The sequence below is a fragment of the Bos grunniens genome, chromosome 26, assembly GCF_055505025.1.
Source record: "Bos grunniens cultivar Pamir isolate PY7600 chromosome 26, Bosgru_T2T1.0, whole genome shotgun sequence".
Classification (NCBI taxonomy): domain Eukaryota; kingdom Metazoa; phylum Chordata; class Mammalia; order Artiodactyla; family Bovidae; genus Bos; species Bos grunniens.
In genome coordinates this window covers 41,043,548-41,062,722 of record NC_141190.1, presented here as the reverse complement: position 1 = coordinate 41,062,722, position 19,175 = coordinate 41,043,548, and positions in this window count along the sequence as shown.

Sequence of the window (19,175 nt, the reverse complement as noted above, 5' to 3'; positions counted from 1 at the left end):
CTTGCAGACTCCAAATTTCTCTGGGCAGACAGACTGGGGACCTGGAGACACTGTGGGCTTGAGAATGAAACGGACTTTGGTTTGAATCTCCTCTCCATCTTTTACCAAATGTGACCTTCAACAGATCATTCCTTTCTCTGAGCTCAGATTCTAGCTGTGAAAAAAGATTAATGCTTTCAGTGTAATTGAGTCATGTCTTTGTCCATTCATCCCACAAACACTTATTGCACTTCTGCTGTGTGTTAGGCCCTGGAGGTGTGTGTGTGTATGTGTGTGTGTGTGTGTGTGTGTATGAGTTGCTCAGTCGTGTCTGACTCTTTGCAACCCCAAAAACTGTAGTCCACCAGGCTCCTCTGCCCGTGAGATTTCCCGGGCAAGAATGTTGGGATGGATGGCCATTTCTCCTCCAGGAGACCTCCTGACCCAGGGATTGAACCTACTTATCCTGTGTCTCCTGAATTGGCAGGTGGGTTCTTTACCACTGAGCCACGTGGGAAGCTCATCAAGCCCAGAAGGTAGATCCATTAATAGGACAGGTGGGGTTTTTCTGTCTTCATGGAACTTATGATGTACTTAGAAGTAACAGTAGATTGATAATAAGCAATATAAGTCGACTTGAGGTAGTGGCCAGTGCGATGAAGGAAGGGCATGGAACAATAATAAAGAAGACCGGGGAGGAGTTACTTGGCCTAATAAGTTGTCCTCATTTTACTTGTGAGGACACTAGGGTCAGAGAAGTCAAGGGCTTGTTCAAGGTCACTATGACCATAAGAGGCAGAGGCAGAAATCGAAGCCTGTCCTGCTGGTTCCACAGTCTTTGTTCGTTCAAGACACTACATAGTTGTTGGTTTTACTCCCCAGAAAGCTGAATCATAAATTACCTTTTTTTTTTGGATGACTTATATCAGAGAATTGAGAACTGAGCTCTCCATCTCCACCCTAGATCTAGTTCAGCCCCCTTTTAGCTCCCATATAGTTCTGGTAGGTACACAGTTCTCTCCATTTCTGTCACTACCACCCTGATCCAAGCTGCGCTAGCCAAAACACATCCTCCCCACCTGCCATTACTATCACCACCATCATCACCACCACCACCACCATCATGATCATCATGTTGCTCTTAGCTCTGGTGTCCAAGTTCAGTTCAGTTCAGTCGCTCAGTCGTGTCCGACTCTTTGCAACCCCCATGAATTGCAGCACGCCAGGCCTCCCTGTCCATCACCAACTCCCGGAGTTCACTCAAACTCATGTCCATTGAGTCGGTGATGCCATCCAGCCATCTCATCCTCTGTCTTCCCCTTCTCCTCCTGCCCCCAATCTGTCAAAGTTAGACGTTGTTATTTTCCTCTTATGAGACATAACCAGTTGTTCATTGGTTTCATGGGAACATCTAGAGTTCTGATGAAGTTGCCGCAGATATTTATATATATTTGTTAGTTATCTTTTTAACTTAACAAAAATAGTGCTTTTGCTTCAGGTTTTGGAGAACTTAGGCATCTAGACTGGAAATACAAATCCTCCCAAAGGTAGGAACTGGGATCTCATTTATTCATGTAACAAATATTTATTGAGTGCCTAATATGTATAAGGCACTCTATCGGGGGCTGAGAATTCCAGGCCCTCAGGGAATTTATAGTAGAAGGAAATAGGCAATAAACAATAGATGAAATATACAACTATTAGGAATATAAACTGTACTGAAAACAAAGAGAAACAGTAGAGGCTGAGGGGGATATTTTAGGTTGCAAAGTGTAGTAGCATATTTTGCAGTGTAATAAGCAGCCTTAAAATCTCAGTGGCTTATTTCAACAACAAGGGTTTATTCTGAGGTTCCTCCTCTGTTTATGGGTTCTTCATTCACCTTGGACCTGTGATTATCTAGGTATATTCTTCTTAGCAGAGAAAATGAGTGAGTGGAAACATGTAATTGATCTAAGGGCCTCAGCTCAGATCTGGCCCACAGTCACTTTCACCCACATTTCAGGACCAAAGCAAATCATATGATCAGTATCAGTGGAGAAATGTTCTCTGCCTACAGTGAGAGGCACTGGAAAGACACCTGCAGAAGTGTGGATGTATCATCCTTTTACAAGGAACAAAGAGCTGGGAACCATGATCCTGTCTACCCTGGAGAGCTCAGAAACTCTCAGTGTAGGTAATGTGCCAGTTGAGACCTACACAAAGAGAAGGAACCAGCCCTACAATCATCTCAAGAAAGAATTCCAGGCAGAGGGCCCAGTGGGGAGGAGGTCCACGGCAGGAACAAGCTTGGGGGATTGGATGAAACAGAAAGATTCAAGTATGGCTGAAGGAGGGAGGCAAGAGAGAGATTCAGAGTCTGTAGAAGCTTGATCTCAGAGGGTCTTACAGGTCACAGTGAGGGTTTGGGTTTGCAATGAGAAGAATGAGCATGACAAGTGTACTTAGGTTTTCTAAAGAAAACTCTGGCCATGTCTGGTACCTACTGTCTGGCAAGTAGTCAAGTAGCATAGATCAGCTTTGAAAACCTATAAGATGGATGACCAGAAACCCCCAAGGCTTTTTCTCAAGGGATTTGAATGCTAGCCTAGGAAACTGCAGGATAATGTAGCCTAGATTCTGGTTCTTCACCCTGGGAGATGGGCATTTGTTGTTCAGTCGCTAAATCATGTCCAATTCTTTGTAACCCTATGAACTGAAGCAGACCAGACTTCCCTGTCCTTCATTATCTCCCAGAGTTTTCTCAAATTCATGTCCGTTGAGTCAGTGATGCCATCCAACCGTCTCATCCTCTGCCACTGCCTTCTCCTCCTGCCCTCAATCTTTCCCAGCATTAGGGTCTTTCCCAATGAGTTGGCTCTTTGCATCAAGTGGCCAAAGTATTGGAACTTCAGCTTCAGCATCAGTCCTTCCAGTGAATATTTAGGGTTGATTTCCTTTAGGATTGACTGGAGATGGGCATGGACCCTCTGTTTCTTGTACCTCCCCAGGGAACCAGTGGACTTGTCAGGGAGAAAGAGAGTTCAGGGTGGGCCCCAGATACGTACACCACTCTGACACAACCTCCTAATTCAGAGCAGAAGCCTCAATAAGGAATCACTTTAGAAGAAAGGCTGTGCTTTAATTTATTGTTTTTTTTTTTTCTCTAAAGTTTAAACATTCTCTGCACTTGAGTGGCTGTTGCTTATGCATCTGACTTATTTAGGCAATTTGCTATTGTGTGTGTGGTCCAATCCAGCCTGTTTCAGTAAAGCGTATGTTAGACTCTTGGAAATTGTCCAATGGGCATTTTGTGCATGCATAGATGTGTGTGTGTGTGTGAGACAGAGAGAGAGGCGGGGTGGGCGCAGGGGGAGAAAAGATGGCAAGAAAATTTTTGACTAGCAACCCAAGCATGATGTTCACAGATGAATAGTGTACATTTGATTTGAAGAATGAATTCTTTTTTTGAAATTTTGGCTATTGTCAGTCATCTCGCAAGCACACTGACATGGTTTAAATTAGTGTTGTGGAAGCAATATACTGCAAAGGAGTGCGTGACTAAATTATTAAGAGCAAATCCATGAGGACCAAGCATGAAAACATCTTAGCAAATAGAGAAACTTTATATGGAGCTTTTCACCAGCTGTGTCCCTGGTCATTGAGCACAACATGTAACAGTTTGCCCGGGGACTATTTCGGGAAAAAACAGTCATTTCATCAAGGATCCAGCTTAGGTTTGAAATTTTGTTTGGATCATTTGCCAAGAAATTGACGTCCAAAAATTCAATATGACAAACATTAAGAGAGTTGGAAACCAAGGCAGGGAACTCAGCTCACCAAGTTTTAACTCTTACTAACCTGTTGGAAAAGAATATTGCTGAGTAATTCTGTTACATTACTAATTTATAATTTGTTCCTAGCCTAGTATTTCCGTGTGCTCTGATGGGTAAGTAGAAATCCTGGAAGCTTTAAAAGTCAAAGGGCTACTATGAAATCTTGGCTTTGTGACTTACGGATGGCATGAGCGTGGGCAAGTCATCACACTGTGCCTACGTTTACTCATCTGTATGGTGGAAGGGCAATGCACACCCCACAGGCTTAGAAGAAGCAGTGAGTTCGTGTTTGCAAGAAGCCCTTTTTAAACTTGCAAGCAGGCACAAGCATGCATTCTAACTTTTACTGATGGCAAAGATAGGGGGTAAGGGTCACTACTGAGCACTGCAGATATGAAGAGTTCAGAAATAATCTCAACACTTTTGAAAATTCCTGGGGCTCTTTCATTGAACAATCAAAAGAAAGAGTCAGGGCAAGCGTTTCAGCTCTGACTCGGGGGTCATGGACTTGGAAGATGTTGGGAAGCAGACTGCAACCAAAGGCAAGGAAAAATAAAATGAGAACAAGTCTGCAGCAGGTTTTAGTCTGATGTTTAAGCCAGTGGAGGACTGCGAGCCCCTCATCTTGTTTTCATTTCCCCAGATGATGGGCGCATCAGCTTGGGATGATAACAGCTCTCTCCATGGAGAGGGAAGCATCCAATGATTGGGGGCAGCTCCAGTTGAGGGAGTGGGAGGGGGCCTGGGGACCTAAGGCAGGTGCGAGGTCTCTAGGATAGACACCTTCCATCTCAAATAGGGGGCCAGCAAGTCTTATAGCATGGTACAATCACTCAGGGTCTGTTTATCACACTGATGAATGAATGGACTCTTGGAGACAAAAGCAGGAAATGGGGGCCTTGAATCAAAGTCTGCTTCTTCTTGAAGTCCTAGCTGAAGTTCCACCTTGTCTGTGTGGTCTTTTCACCAGGTATGTATCTTTCCACCTTGGTTCTTATAGTCTACCACTGGGGAGAATACTTTGGGCCTTTCTTTACTCATCTCATTCTGTCTGTTTTTAAAATAAGGGAATTTTTTTTTTCCTGGGGTGTTTGCCATTACCAGGGGCTGCTCTTTGTATTGAAGACCCAAAGAAGTCCACTGCCTAGGCAGAAGGATAAAAGCCAACAACCAAGCCAATATAAAAGCCAATTTCTCCAAAGAAGATACGCTGCTATTGTTGTTGTTCAGTTGCTGAGTCATGTCTGACTCTTTTGAGACCTCATGGATTGGAGCCCACCAGGCTCCTCTGTCCATAGGATTTCTTAGGCAAGAATATGGAATAGTTGGCCATTTCCTTCTCCAGAGGATCTTCCTGACCCAAGGATTGAACCCACATCTCCTGCATTGGCCGGTGGATTCTTTACCACTGAGCCACCAGGAAGCCCAAAGAAGATATACAAATGATCAATAAGCACATGAAAAGATGTTCAATGTCTTTAGTCATTAAGAAACTGCTGGTCAAAACCACCATGAGATACCACTTCATACCCACCAGCATGGCTATAATTAAACAGAAAATAACAAGTGTTGGTGAGGATGTGGAGAAATTGTAATGTTTATGCAATGGAGTGGGAATGTAAAATAATGCAACCACTGTGGAAACCAGTTCAGAGGTTCCTCAAAAAGTTAAACATAGAATTAGCAGGTAGGGAATTCCCTGGTCGCTCAGTGGTTAGAACTCTGCGCTTTTACTGCTGAGGGTGCAATTTCCATTCCTGGTTGGGGAACTAAGATCCCACAAATCGTGTGGCACAGTCAAAATAATAATAATAATAAAGAATTAGCAGATGACCTAGCAATTCCATTTCTAAGTATGCACAATAAAAGAATTGAAACAGGTGTTTAAAATTTATACATGAATGTTCATAGCAGCACTATTGACAACAGCCAAAAAAATGGAAACTTCCCAAATGCCTATCAACTGATGAATGGGTAAAACAAACATGACTAAAGGTGTTGAATACCTTTTCATGTGCTTGTTGATCATTTGTGTATCTCCAAAAAATCGGTATATATCCATACAATGGACTATAATTCAGTCATAAAAAGGAACGGAGAACTGATACTTAGCACAACACAGATGAACCTCAAAAGCATTAGGTTAGGTGAAAGATTTAAGACACAAAATCTACCTATTGAGTATTGATAATTCCACTTCCTTGAAATATCAAGACTAGACAAATCCATAGAGACAGAGTCATTAGTGATTATCGGGGGCTGAGGGGAGGGCAGAGTGGGAGGTGACTGCTTCATGGGTATGGGGTGTCATTTCAGAGATGAAAATATCTAGTGCTGATGAATGCATGGTGTTGTGAATATTCTCAATGACACCAAATTATGCACTTTAAATGGTTAATTTTATGTGATGTGAATTTTACCCCAATAAAAATAAGTTAGTTAAACAGAACTTCAGTAACTATTCATGGCCTAATGAGGGCTATAAGAGATGTGCGGTCCTTGTACAGTGGGAGCATGGGTGGAAAGAAACTGCCTCTCTCTGGGGCTGTTGAATGGGACAGTGGTGTGGAAGGAGGCATCCTCATTTGGGTAGCATCTTATAGAGGAAGGGACTGTGCTCCAGGTAGAGGGAACGATACGGAAGTCTAAACAAGCGGAATTTGTTTTGGGAACATGAAACTTCTTGCAGACTTGACGAGTAGGGCAGGCTTGAAACAGTGTAATGGAAAGAAAGCAAGCACACACTTATTGAACACTTACTATGTGCCAGGCAGCAAAGCTAAGGGCTTCGCCATGAGGTCGTTTAATCCTCCCAACAACTCTGACAGTTTTCTCACTCTTACCTGGAATGAAACTGAGTGTGAGAGGAGGTTATTTGCTCAGTGTTGTATAGAACCTTCACCTGTACAACTACACAAAGAATACACACAGTCAAGGGTTTGTAAGAAGAGTGGTATGACTCTCTATTCCTCCTAGTTAACGCCGCTTTATTAGATGTTTGAAGACGGATTCAGGGATAGCAGGAGAAGCTTTGTGGGGAACCAAACGTAAACCCACATTGTAATAGTCAGCATTCTCCAATGAAACAAGACAAATACGTGATATGTGTGTGTGTGTGTGTGTGTGTGTTAGTCACTCAGTCATGTCTGACTCTTTGAGACCCTATGGACTATAGCCTACCAGGCTCCTCTGTCCATGTGATTCTCCAGTTAGGAAGAAATTTAGCATAAGGCTCATGAAATTATGAAGGATGAGAAATCCCCTGATCTTCCATCTACAGTTGGAGACCCAGGAAGAATGAGGGTATAATTAAGTCTGAGTCCCAAGGGCTGAGAACCAGGAACATCAGGGCAGGAAAAACCCATGCCACAGCTGGGGCAATTGGGCAGGAGGGACTAGATTCTGCCCCACCCTCTCCTTTCTGTTCTGTTCACCCCTTCAGCAGATTGCATGATGCCCACCCACATGGGGAAGGCAAATTGCTTTCCTGAGTCCACTGATTCAAAGGCTAATTTTATCCAGAAACACTCGTAACACATCCAGAAATAATGTTTGGCCAAATATCTGGTTACCCCACGATCCCATCAAGTCGACACATAAAATTAATCATCACATGCGTGTTATAGATCTCTTGTGTGTTAGATTCTGGAAAAGAGTTCTGATATTGTGTTGCTTTTTATTGCAGTTTTAAAAATAGTTAAAATACATTTAAGCAGATCTAGACCAGACTCTTGTGGGCCACTTGCTTTCAACAGAACACAGTTTGAAAACCACTGCTTGCATGATCAGAAACCATTTAGCCCTATTTAGTCATATCATGTGTGCCTCTTATGCCTTTGAGTAGAATTCTGTCTCCTTGTGGCCCATTTTTTTTACATGTTATGTGTAATATGTGGTCAAGAAAGTGCCAACTCAATAACAGGATTGATAGAACTGCTGTGACTCAGACTTGATGAATGATCATTTGTGGAGTGATTATATATTTCTGTATAGTCTCTATATGAGCAATTTCACTTTTGACCTTTGTAACCACTGGAAAATTATTTAGAGTTCTCCTATATCCCCATCTTAGTTTTTTAAGAAATAAATATCTTATTTCAGAATACTTTCAGATTTACAGAAACATTGCAAATATAATATATCTGTATCTATGTATATATATTTATATAGGTGTGTATGCTTTTAAACTGTGGTGTTGGAGAAGACTCTTGAGAGTCCCTTGGACTGCAAGGAGATCCAACCAGTCCATTCTGAAGATCAGCCCTGGGATTTCTTTGGAAGGAATGATGCTAAAGCTGAAACTCCAGTACTTTGGCCACCTCATGCGAAGAGTTGACTCATTGGAAAAGACTCTGATGCTGGGAGGGATTGGGGGCAGGAGGAGAAGGGGACGACAGAGGATGAGATGGCTGGATGGCATCACTGACTCGATGGACGTGAGTCTGAGTGAACTCTGGGAGTTGGTGATGGACAAGGAGGCCTGGTGTGCTGCGATTCATGGGGTCGCAAAGAGTCAGACACTACTGAGCGACTGATCTGATCTGATCTGATCTGATATATATCCCATGCCCAATCTTCTCTTCTATTCATGTCTTACACTAGTGTGCTACATTTGCCACAAAGAATGAGTCAATACAAATACAGCGTTATTAAACAAGTCATGTTTTGTTCAGGTTGCCTTTGTTTTTATCGAATGTCCTGTTTTCAGAATTCCATCTGGGACACCACATTCCATCTGGTTGTCATGTCCTCTTAGGCTCCTCTTGGCTGCGACAGTTTCTCAGACTTTCCTTCTTTCGATAACCTTGACAGGTTTTTTTTGCATATTTATTTACTTGGCTGAGCCAGGTCTTAGTTGCAGCACTTGGGAATCTTCAGTCTTCATCGTGGCATGCAGGATCTTTAGCTGTGGCTTGTGGAAACTAATTCCATAACCAGGGATCAACCCGGGCCCGTGCACTGGGAATTCAGAGTCTTAGCCTCTGGACCAGCAGGGAAGTCTCACCTTGACAGTTTTGAGGCATACCGGTCAGGTGTTTTATAGAATGTCCCACAACTGGGATTTTTTCAGATGTTTTCCTCTTGGCAAGACTGGGGTAATGGGCTTTGGGAGGTGGTGTCATTTTTATTGTGTCTTATCAGAAATGGAAAATTGTGAAAGTGTTAGTTGCTCAGCCATGTCCGACTCTTTGGGACCCCATGGACTGTAGTTTGCCAGGCTCCTCTGTTCGCGGAATTCTCCAAGCAAGAATACTGGAGTAGGTAGCCATTCCCTTCTCCAGGGGATCTCCCCGACCCAGGGATCGAACCCAGGTCTCCTGCATTGCAGGCAGATTCTTTACCATCTGATCTACCAGGGAAGCATCTTATCAAGCTACATGGTAGAGAATCCACCTGCCAGTGCAGGAGATGCAGGAGACACAGGTTTGATCCCATGGGGGAAGATCCTCTGGAGGAGGGCATGGCAACCCACTTCAGTGTTCTTGCCTGGAGAGTCCCAAGGACAGAGGATCCTGGCAGGTTCCAGTCCATGGGGTTGCAAAAAATCTGAGGAACTGAGTGACTCAGCACGCATGCACCAGGGTCCATATTGTCAACATGGCTTCATCACTGTGGATGCTGAGCTCGACCAGCTGCCTGAGGTTGCGTTTGCCAGGTCTCTCTGCTGTAAAGGTACTCTTTCCTCCTTTCCATCTTGTACTCTCAGGAAGGAAATCACTATGTGATCTGCTCTGAAAGAATGAGAGTTTACACTCCACCTCTGAGAGCTTCACACCACCTTCTACTGTTCTCCTTTCTGTTCTCGGCGAAGGAGTAGAAAGTGGGAATTACCTACATGGGAGGACTGTGTTTTTCTCCAGCCTTCCATTAGGGCAAGGGTTCTCCATACTGGTCCTACTGACATTTGGGGGAAGATATTTCTTTGTGGTATCATTTGCCCTTTGTGGTACCATCTACCCCACCTAGTGGGCTTCCCTGGTGGCTCAGATGGTAAAGCGTCTGCCTGCAGTTTGGGAGACCTGGGTTAGATCTCTGTGTCAGGAAGATCCTCTGGAGAAGGAAATGGCAATGCGCTCCAGTATTCTGGCCTGGAAAATTTCATGGATGGAGGAGCCTGGTAGGCTACAGTCCATGGGGTCGCAAAGAGTTGGACACCACTGAACGATTTCACTTTCACTTGCCCTAGTGAGGGGATTTACCAGCCTCCCTGCCTGCTGTGCAGTAGATACAAGCAGCAAACCATTTCCAACCACCAAAAATGTTTCCGCATGTTTCCAAGTGTCACTTTGGCATGGGGCAAAGTTCCCCACTACTCCTGGCCACATTTGAGAACCACTGCCTCAATACTCTGATAGCACTGTGAATAAAGATCTTCCAAAAAAAAGAAAAGAAAAAATATAATAATATAAAATATTCCTTCTCTGGGCACAAAACTATTATACCCCAGTAAGAATGCCCCCATTCATAAGTTTAACTTAGAGAACTCAGGAAATACATGCATTTTTTTCAGTGTCAAAGTGATGCCTCATTCTAGGGGCAGAACATAAAAGACAGAGTGAATGGTTGTGCTCTATGCATGCAATGCCCATAGAATGCGGCTTGAATGGTGCTCCACCCCTCAAAGCTGAGAATGGCCATGGCCCTGAATTTCCAGATCCTGAAGAGATTCCTAGATATGCCCCACTTTATGTTGGTCAGGATGGGCAAGGTTATGCTGTGGTAACAAATATCCCCAAAAATCTCTGTGGCTTAAAACATTGAAGGTTTATTTTTCATTCACAACACATTTCCTATGAGGGTCAGAGATGACCTGCTCTTTGGTGTCACTCAGGAACCCAAGATGCAGGGTCTATATCTCAACATGTGCTTCCCCAATCTTCATGGCAGAGAGAAGTGGGTACTGCCATGTCTCACACTGGCAATCATGTTTCTGGAAATGACAGTCATCATTTTTGCATACTTTTTGCTGGCCAGACCAATTCCTGAGGCCATGCCTAACCTCAGGGAGTTAGGAAAGGACAATTTTCCTTTCACCTGGGAGGAGACATGTGAGAATATTTGTGAGCAGTCCTAATGACCACCATGGGTTTCCCTCATAGCTCAATTGGTAAAGAATCCACATGCAATGCAGGACGCCCTGGTTCGATTCCTGGGTAGGGAAGACCTGCTAGAGAAAGGAAAGGCTACACACTCCAATATTCTGGCCTGGAGAATTCCATGGGCTGTATAGTCCATGGAGTCACAGAGTCAGACATAACTGAATGACTTTCACTTTCACTTTCAATGATCACCACAGCTTTGAAATACAAAGCATGGTACTATTATGGCCAAAATGTTAATGAAGAATCAATACATAAATGATTCATCCATGCCTTGCTACTTTATGACAGGGCCTCAAAAATATTTTTTGGATAATATGAGTATCTCCAAATATCCAGGTATTTTTTATGAAGAGAAAGTTATGCAGGAGTCATCTGTATAGAAGATGTTCCAACCAAGTTTAAACCAAGATATAGGATCTGGTTGCATACGAACTGTGCCTTGTCCATATCTCTTACCAGGACCTACTAATGTCTATCTACGTTAACAGAGGGTTGTGCAATCAGTGTTTTTGTTTTGATTTTTTTTTTGTTTGGCTGTGCTGTGTAGCATGTGGGATCATAGTTCCCTGACTAGGCATCAAACCCCCTCCCTGCCCCCTGCATAGGAAGCATGGAGTTTTAACCACCGGACCACCAGGGAAGTCCCACAATCAGAGTTTTGTGTAAAGATTTTTGTGTGTTCGTCTCTGGAAGATTGTAGTGATCTGTCCCCTATCTCCCAGCCCGCCTCTGTGGACCAAAAGACCTGAGCCCGCGGGAAGACAGCAAGCTATAAACGAAGGACTTAAGGAGCGGGTTTGACTTTGAAAGACTGTGGATATAAGTAGTGTAATGTGGGTGCCGTGATGATGGAACATTGTGGAGTAGGAAAGAGGAGATGCCTCTTCACGCCTCCATGGATAGCCAGTGGGGTCCCATCAACAATGGGGTGGTGTCTTCCTGGCAGTGAAGAGGAAAAATGATATGGCTCTCTCAGGTGGCTTAGTGTACAGTGGACAATGATAAGGAGGCTGGGGTGGGGAAGTAGTTGAGCTGCTCCTATGGTCTCCCAGGAGTAAGACCAAGGCAGAGGGCTGACCTCTTGCAAATAAGCAGCTGAAGTTTTGGAACCAGAAGAGTCTGGGCATTAACTTAATATAATCTCCTTCATATCCAAAGGCTTGTGAAGCCTGGGGGAAATTCTAATTATGTGAGGATTTACGAACGATTTTAAAGATCTGTGAAATTGCAGTCTCTGAAAAGATTATAGACCTTTGATTTAAGTATTGATTCTCACTGAGCAAAATAGCTTTTGTGTGTCAGTAAAGCAGTAACATGGACAGTTACATTTAAAAAAATGAATATCGAATAGCTTGGTTTGATCACTGTTTTCTGAAAGTGTTGCTGTGTGTGTGTGTGTGTGTAGAAACGCAGAACTACTAATGAGGTATATCTGTACGTGGGCTTCCCTGGTGGCTCAGTAGTAAAGAACCCACCTGCCAATGCAGGAGATGCACATTCGATCCCTGGGTCGGGAAGATCCCCTGGAGAAGGGAATGCAACCCACTCTAGTATTCTTGACTTGGAAGTCCCATGGACAGAGGAGTCAGACAATCTACATTTTGGACATAGCTCAGCGACTTAAAATAGCAACAGTAATATCTGTATGTGGTATACATGTGTGAAATTATTTATTATGGGCACATCTTGGCTTATATACATTTGCTTAATGTTTACCTTCCATAATACTTAGAATCCTTTATGGTCATAAATGCCCTGCTATTTAGGAAAGTGTGGTTTGGGAGTTGGGTCAAGTAGCACTCTGGGCTATCATCAAGCCGTGAAGTGGGATCGCTTATTCCCTGGGAATCGTGAAACATTCCCTTCTCCGCCCATGAGGTGTCTGAGGCTAACGTATTATTTATGATGTTCATCCACATGGTAAAGTTTATTTTTGTTAATTGCCTGTGAGTCAACAACCATACCACGCTTTTCCAGGAGAAAGTAGCTCATTTTCTAGTGTGCACACTTTCAAGTTCTTTAAGAAGGAGGAGCCTAGAGAAGTGTTTTTGAAGTCATCAACCTCCAGCAGAGAGACTGATGCATGTTCCTAGGACCACCATGGTTGACTTGCTTAACAAGACAGAATTACAATTTGATATATAATGAACCTAGAGAGGATGGGCTGGGGGAGGAAGGTGAGAACAGAGGCAAGTGAAGGCATTCCATGGTACTTGTTTTCTTCAGGATAAGATGTAAATATTGGTAAGGTTAAGCAGTGAACGGGGAAAATGTGATGGTGAATCTTCATAAATTAGGAACAACTATCAGAAAACAAAAATGGGTCATGTAATTTTCAAACAGTCAAAGAGTTTGACCTATCTAATGGAAGTCAGGAAAGAAGTAAAAAAAAAAAGTTGAGTAATTAGGATAAAATTAAAGTTAGATGGCAGAAATAAATCCTAATGCAGCAGTAATTACAGTAAACAGTAACTCACCAATTAAAAGGCAGAAGAACTCAGATTGGATGTAGAACATAAAATCTGGCAATACTTTGTCACTAAAAGAGTACTGAAGGAAAGAAATTGGTTAGACTAATAACAAAAGGAGGAAAGAATATATATCCTGGACAAACGTGAACCAAAAGAAAGTTGGAAGAGTAATACAAATATCTGATGAAACAGAATTAAAGGCAAAACCACTAAGGGCAAAGAGGGATGTGATACACTTGTAAACGTAACCATAGAGTAAGAATGTGTACATATATATATGTATATGTAGACCGCCACGCGCTTGCTGCTACCTGGGGAGCTGGTCAAGCACACCGTGTCCGAGGGCACGAAGGCTGTCACCAAGTATACCAGCTCCAGGTAAATATAATATGCCTAGCCGCTGTTAATGGAGAAGGCAATGGCACCCCACTCCAGTACTCTTGCCTGGAAAATCCCATGGACGGAGGGCCTGGTGGGCTGTAGTCCATGGGGTTGCTAAGAGTCGGACACGACTGAGTGACTTCACTTTCACTTTCAATTTCTATATAATGAACATAAACTCACCTGATAACATCATCTTGAAATACATAAATGACAACTGATAGAACTATGGGAAGGAACAAGTAAGTCAACAAAAATCACTGTGGGTAGGAATTTTAAAGCGGCTCTCTCAAACTGCTTAAGCAAGCCAAATATCAGCAAAGAAATGGCAACCTGCTCCAGTGTTCTTGCCTGGAGAACCCCATGGACAGAGGAGCCTGGCAGGCTACAGTCTGTGGGGCTGTAAGAGTTGGACACGACTTAGCGACTAAACCATAATAGGTGTGAATAATACATTAAGGTGAGGAACTAGTAGATATGTATAGAATACTATATCCGACAAACAGTAAAGGTATTTTTTTCAGACTGGATTATTTTTTTTAAAATGGCAATTCATCCAGGAAGGCTTCTGATTACAAAGAAGCCTATTTAATGGAAAGTTATGTTGTTTAATAAAAATGCAATAAGATGAGAAATCAATATCAAGAGAAAGCAAAAATATAGCTCATATCTGTAGTCTAACTCACAAGTTAAAAGGAAAGTTATGAAATACTTAGAACTAAATAGAACTAAAAAAACTGCTTATCAAAATTAGCTAAAGTAGCACTTAGAGGAAAATATAGCTTTAGATACGTTTATTTGAAAACAAAAAAGATTGAAAACACAGTATCAAAGAGTTCAAGAGGAGAATTGGAAAAAGAATAAACACAAAGAAATGAGAAAGACAGCTATAATAAATATAAGATAATAAATTTAAACAATACTTAAAAATAATAGAACAGATTAATGAAACCAAAATCTTGTACTTCAAAAAAAACCCAAAAACCCACAGTAGAGATACTCTTTGGGTGGACTGATCAGGATAAGTAGAGAATGAACAAACAACAAACTTACAGAATGAAAAACAGGGAAATAAAGTAGATATAGCTGAAAAAATATGAAAAATTATTATGAATAACTATCAATATACTTGAAAACTACATGTATAGACAAATATGTTGCTGCTACTGCTGCTAAGTTGCTTCAGTCGTGTCTGACTCTGTGCAATCCCATGGACTGTAGCCCACCAGGCTCCTCCATCCATGGGATTCTCCAGGCAAAAGTACTGGAGTAGGGTGCCATTGCCTTCTCCGGATAGACAAATATAAAATACCAAAATAGTGTAAGAGAAACTAATGATATTGAATAGACCAATAATCAATAATGAAATTAAAATTATATTCAGACTCTTCTCTCACAAAGGCTCCAGATCCAGTGGTTTTATTTGTAAGTTCTACCAAAATAAAAAAACAGTAAAAATAAATAGCTCTGGGAAATAGAAAAAGTGTAAAAGCATTAGAAATGAGAAATGACTTTATAAGAGTAGCATATTATTGATTCCAAATTCTGTATGAGTCAATACACAAGGTCATTTGGCTTTTACACGTAGATATAAGAATGCACGAAGAAATACTAGCTACAAAATAAAAGGAGCGGGTGATCATGGAGAGTTTAGCCCAGAAAAGCAGAGATGGTTCAACCTCAGAAAATGCACTGCTACATAAATCCAAGGGAGAAAAACCACTCAATCATCTCAGATAGAACAGTCTTATGGACTCTGTGGGAGAGGGAGAGGGTGGGAAGATTTGGGAGAATGGCACTGAAACATGTATACTATCATGTATGAAATGAGTCACCAGTCCAGGTTCAACGCAAGATACTGGATGCTTGGGGCTGGTGCACTGGGACGACCCAGAGGGAGGGTATGGGGAGGGAGGAGGGAGGAGGGTTCAGGATGGGGAACACATGTATACCTGTGGCGGATTCATTTCGATATTTGGCAAAACCAATACAATATTGTAAAGTTTAAAAATAAAATAAAATTAAAAAAAAATAATAAAAAAAACCAAAAAGACAAAAAGAAAAAAAAAGCCATCTTAGATATAAAAAGCCATCTTAATAAAGTTCAACATCAATTTATGATAAAAATATCTTGCAAACTATATCTAGAAGGGGACTTCCTTAATGTGATAAAGACGTATGCCTCCAACCTACAGCAGACAACATACTTCAGAGAAACCCTGGACCAGTCCCCTTTATTATTAGAAACATATGCTGGTGTTTAACACCGTGCCAAAGGTCCTGGCCAACTCTGTAAGATAAAACCAAGTCAAAACAAAACAATACCGTCTAATGATTTGAAGGGAGGGTACTAAATTGTCATTTGCTGATGATATGATCTAAGTAAAAATCTATAAGAATCAACAGGAAAAGATTAGAACAGAGAGTTGAGGAAATGTGCAACACATAGATAAACTTAGAAAAATCAATTGTGGTGGTATGGTTGCTCTCTGTACCACCAGCAAACAACTGGAAAATGAAATAGAAAACAAGATGCCTTCAAAATGGCAATAATTATCTAGCAATGAACAAAGAATATACATCATATCTATGGATAAAGTTTTAAGAAAATATGGTGATCTTCTCCATGCGTATGAATGTTGTGCTTTAACATTATAAAGATATCAGTTTTCTCTGAATTCATGTACAATTTCAGTGTGATCCAAAACAAAGTTCTAATTAGTTTTTCTAAGGGATGTGACAAAGTTATTCTATATACAGAAGAATGTAAATCCATGAATAAATAAGTTAGTTTGGAAAAGAAGAGGAAGAAAGCAGACTTCCACTATTAGATATTAAGACACAAAGAAAGAAAGAGAGAGAGAGAGAGAAAGAAGAACAGTGTGCTATTGGTAGAAGAACAGAGAAATAGACCAAATGAACAGACATAACTTATATTGGCATGATAAAGGTCAGTGAGCTCTCAGCATCATTTAATAGAAGGTGTTGAGAACACTGGCTCACTGTACAGAGAAAGACAAAGCTAAATCCCTACCTTACACCATATACAAAGTGCATCTCAGATAGATGAAGAGGTATAATGTGAAAAGTAAAACTAGGGTGTTCATAGAAGAGGTGGGACTGATGGGACCTAGGGGGAAGGAAGGACTTCTTCGACATGGCCTAAAGAACAAATCATTAGATGATAATTGATGTTTTTAATTATACACAAAAAGAGTTCAGCTTAAAAAAGACAACATAGACAAAATTTATAGATGAGAGATTAGGAAAACAAATCTGCAATGTCTAAGACCAATGAGAAACCAATGTATAGAATACAAGGAACTCTTCCAGTAAGAGAAAAGACTACAGAAAAAAATGGACAAAGGATGTGAATAGCAATTCATAGAAGGGGTAAACCTAAATAACTAGCAAAATATAAAGAGATGCTCAAACTCAGCAATATTCAGGGAAATGCAACTTAAAATAAGAATAGAATAACATTCTATTCCCATTTTAATTGCAAAATTTATAATCAATTTAATTGGCTAACAGATGGGTTGGATATGGGATGCTAGGAACCCTCCTATCCTACTGGTGGGAATGGAAACTGGCCAGTCACCTGGGAGAGCAACTGGGCAGGGCTTACTTAAATGATTTGTGTGTAAGGATGTAGAGACTCAAAAGCCCACTTGTGGGTGATTTCAGAAAAAAGTCTTTGCATGAATCCAGAGGAAGACACAGATGCAAATGCTCAGTACATATATAGTGTTTGTGTCATCCTACATATCAGAGGGGAAGTAGTTCAGCACAGCATGGTGAGCAGATAATGAAACGCCATGCAGTAGCTACAGGACACAGAATCGATGTACTCATAGCAACAGGGACCAAACTTGAATACACAGAACTCAACTGAAAAAGGAAGAATATGTGTTTCATAGCTCAGTGCTACTTATGTAAATTGCAAAATGCATATACACACAGTAAACAATTCTACACCTCACAGAGCCATGGTTTTTCCAATAGTCATGTATGGATGTGAGAGTTGGACCATAAAGAAAGCTGAGCCCCAAAGAATTGATGCTTTCGAACTGTGGTGTTGGAGAAGACTCTTGAGTGTCTCTTGGACTGCAAGGAGATCCAACCAGTCCATCCTAAAGGAAATCAATCCTGCATATTCTTTGGAAGGACTGATGCCGAAGTTGAAACTCCAGCTCTCTCCTGGGTGACCAGCCACCTGATGCAAAGGGCCAACTCATTGGAAAAGACCCTGATGCTGGGAAGGATTGAAGGCTGGAGGAGAAGGGGACAACGAAGGGTGAGATAGTTGGATGGCATCACTGACTTGATGGACATGAGTTTGAGCAAGCTCCGAGAGTTAGCAATGAACAGGAAGTTTGGCATGCTGCAGTCCATGGGGTCACAAAGAGTTGGACATGAATGAACAACTGAACTGAATTGAAAATTTTACAGAGATACCTACAAATTTATGGACACATATAAAGTACATTTGAACTGTTGCCTGTGAGGGATAATGGGAGTGGGAACTTTTTTTAACGAAGTCAGTAAGTAAATAAAATAAGAGAGCAGACTTGCCTGGATTGATGAAGAAAATAGGCTATGAATGAGACGTAAGATAAATTCAACCGTCTGTCTCTGAAATCCAGAATGCCAGGAAAGTAACTCTATGTGCACACATTTCTGCCCACGTACGTTTTCTCTGTTTCCTCGTTTGCCACTAAACACGGACAACCTAATATGAGAGGTTTTAAAACTAAGTCACCTTTGAAAGGAAGAACTAAATTTCCGGCTCCTGCAATCTGGAGGAAACAAGTGGTCTCCATCCTTAATTTAGAGGGGTTCAGTCCAGCGTTCATCACCTGTTCCTCACACCTGGTTTTACTTGGCCTCCTGTTGTAGCCTACAGAAGAATTCCAGGGAGACCTTCTGTTTTCAAAATCAAGGCTTCAGAGCAGGCATCTCTGCCTGCCCCCCTATTTTGCCTACACAGACTTTCTAATTGATTGATGCTTTCCCTTCCATCAAGCTGCATCAGTTATATTAGCAGCTTTATGGTCTGATATCTGATCCCTTGGCAATCCCACAAGGCGAACGTAGGTTGTTACAGGCAACCAAGTCCTCAGACAATGTCCAGGTTTCCCAGATAATAACTTCTCAAGATTTATTTTTTTTCATTAAGAGTCTGTTAGATTCCCTAAATTTTATTTGTAACGCGGTACAAAGGAGACTTAATTGAATGTCAGGGACTTTTCCTTCTGCGGTGGCCTTTATGCTTGCCTAAAAGTAAAAAATAAACCATTATAGGGCCCCAGATAGATCAGCTCAACTAACTCCTGCCTTCAGCTTTGGTTACAGCTATCTCGGTTTATTGGTTCTATTTTCAGAAAACTCTTGGACTTAATATTTTCCCACCTCCATTTGGCCTC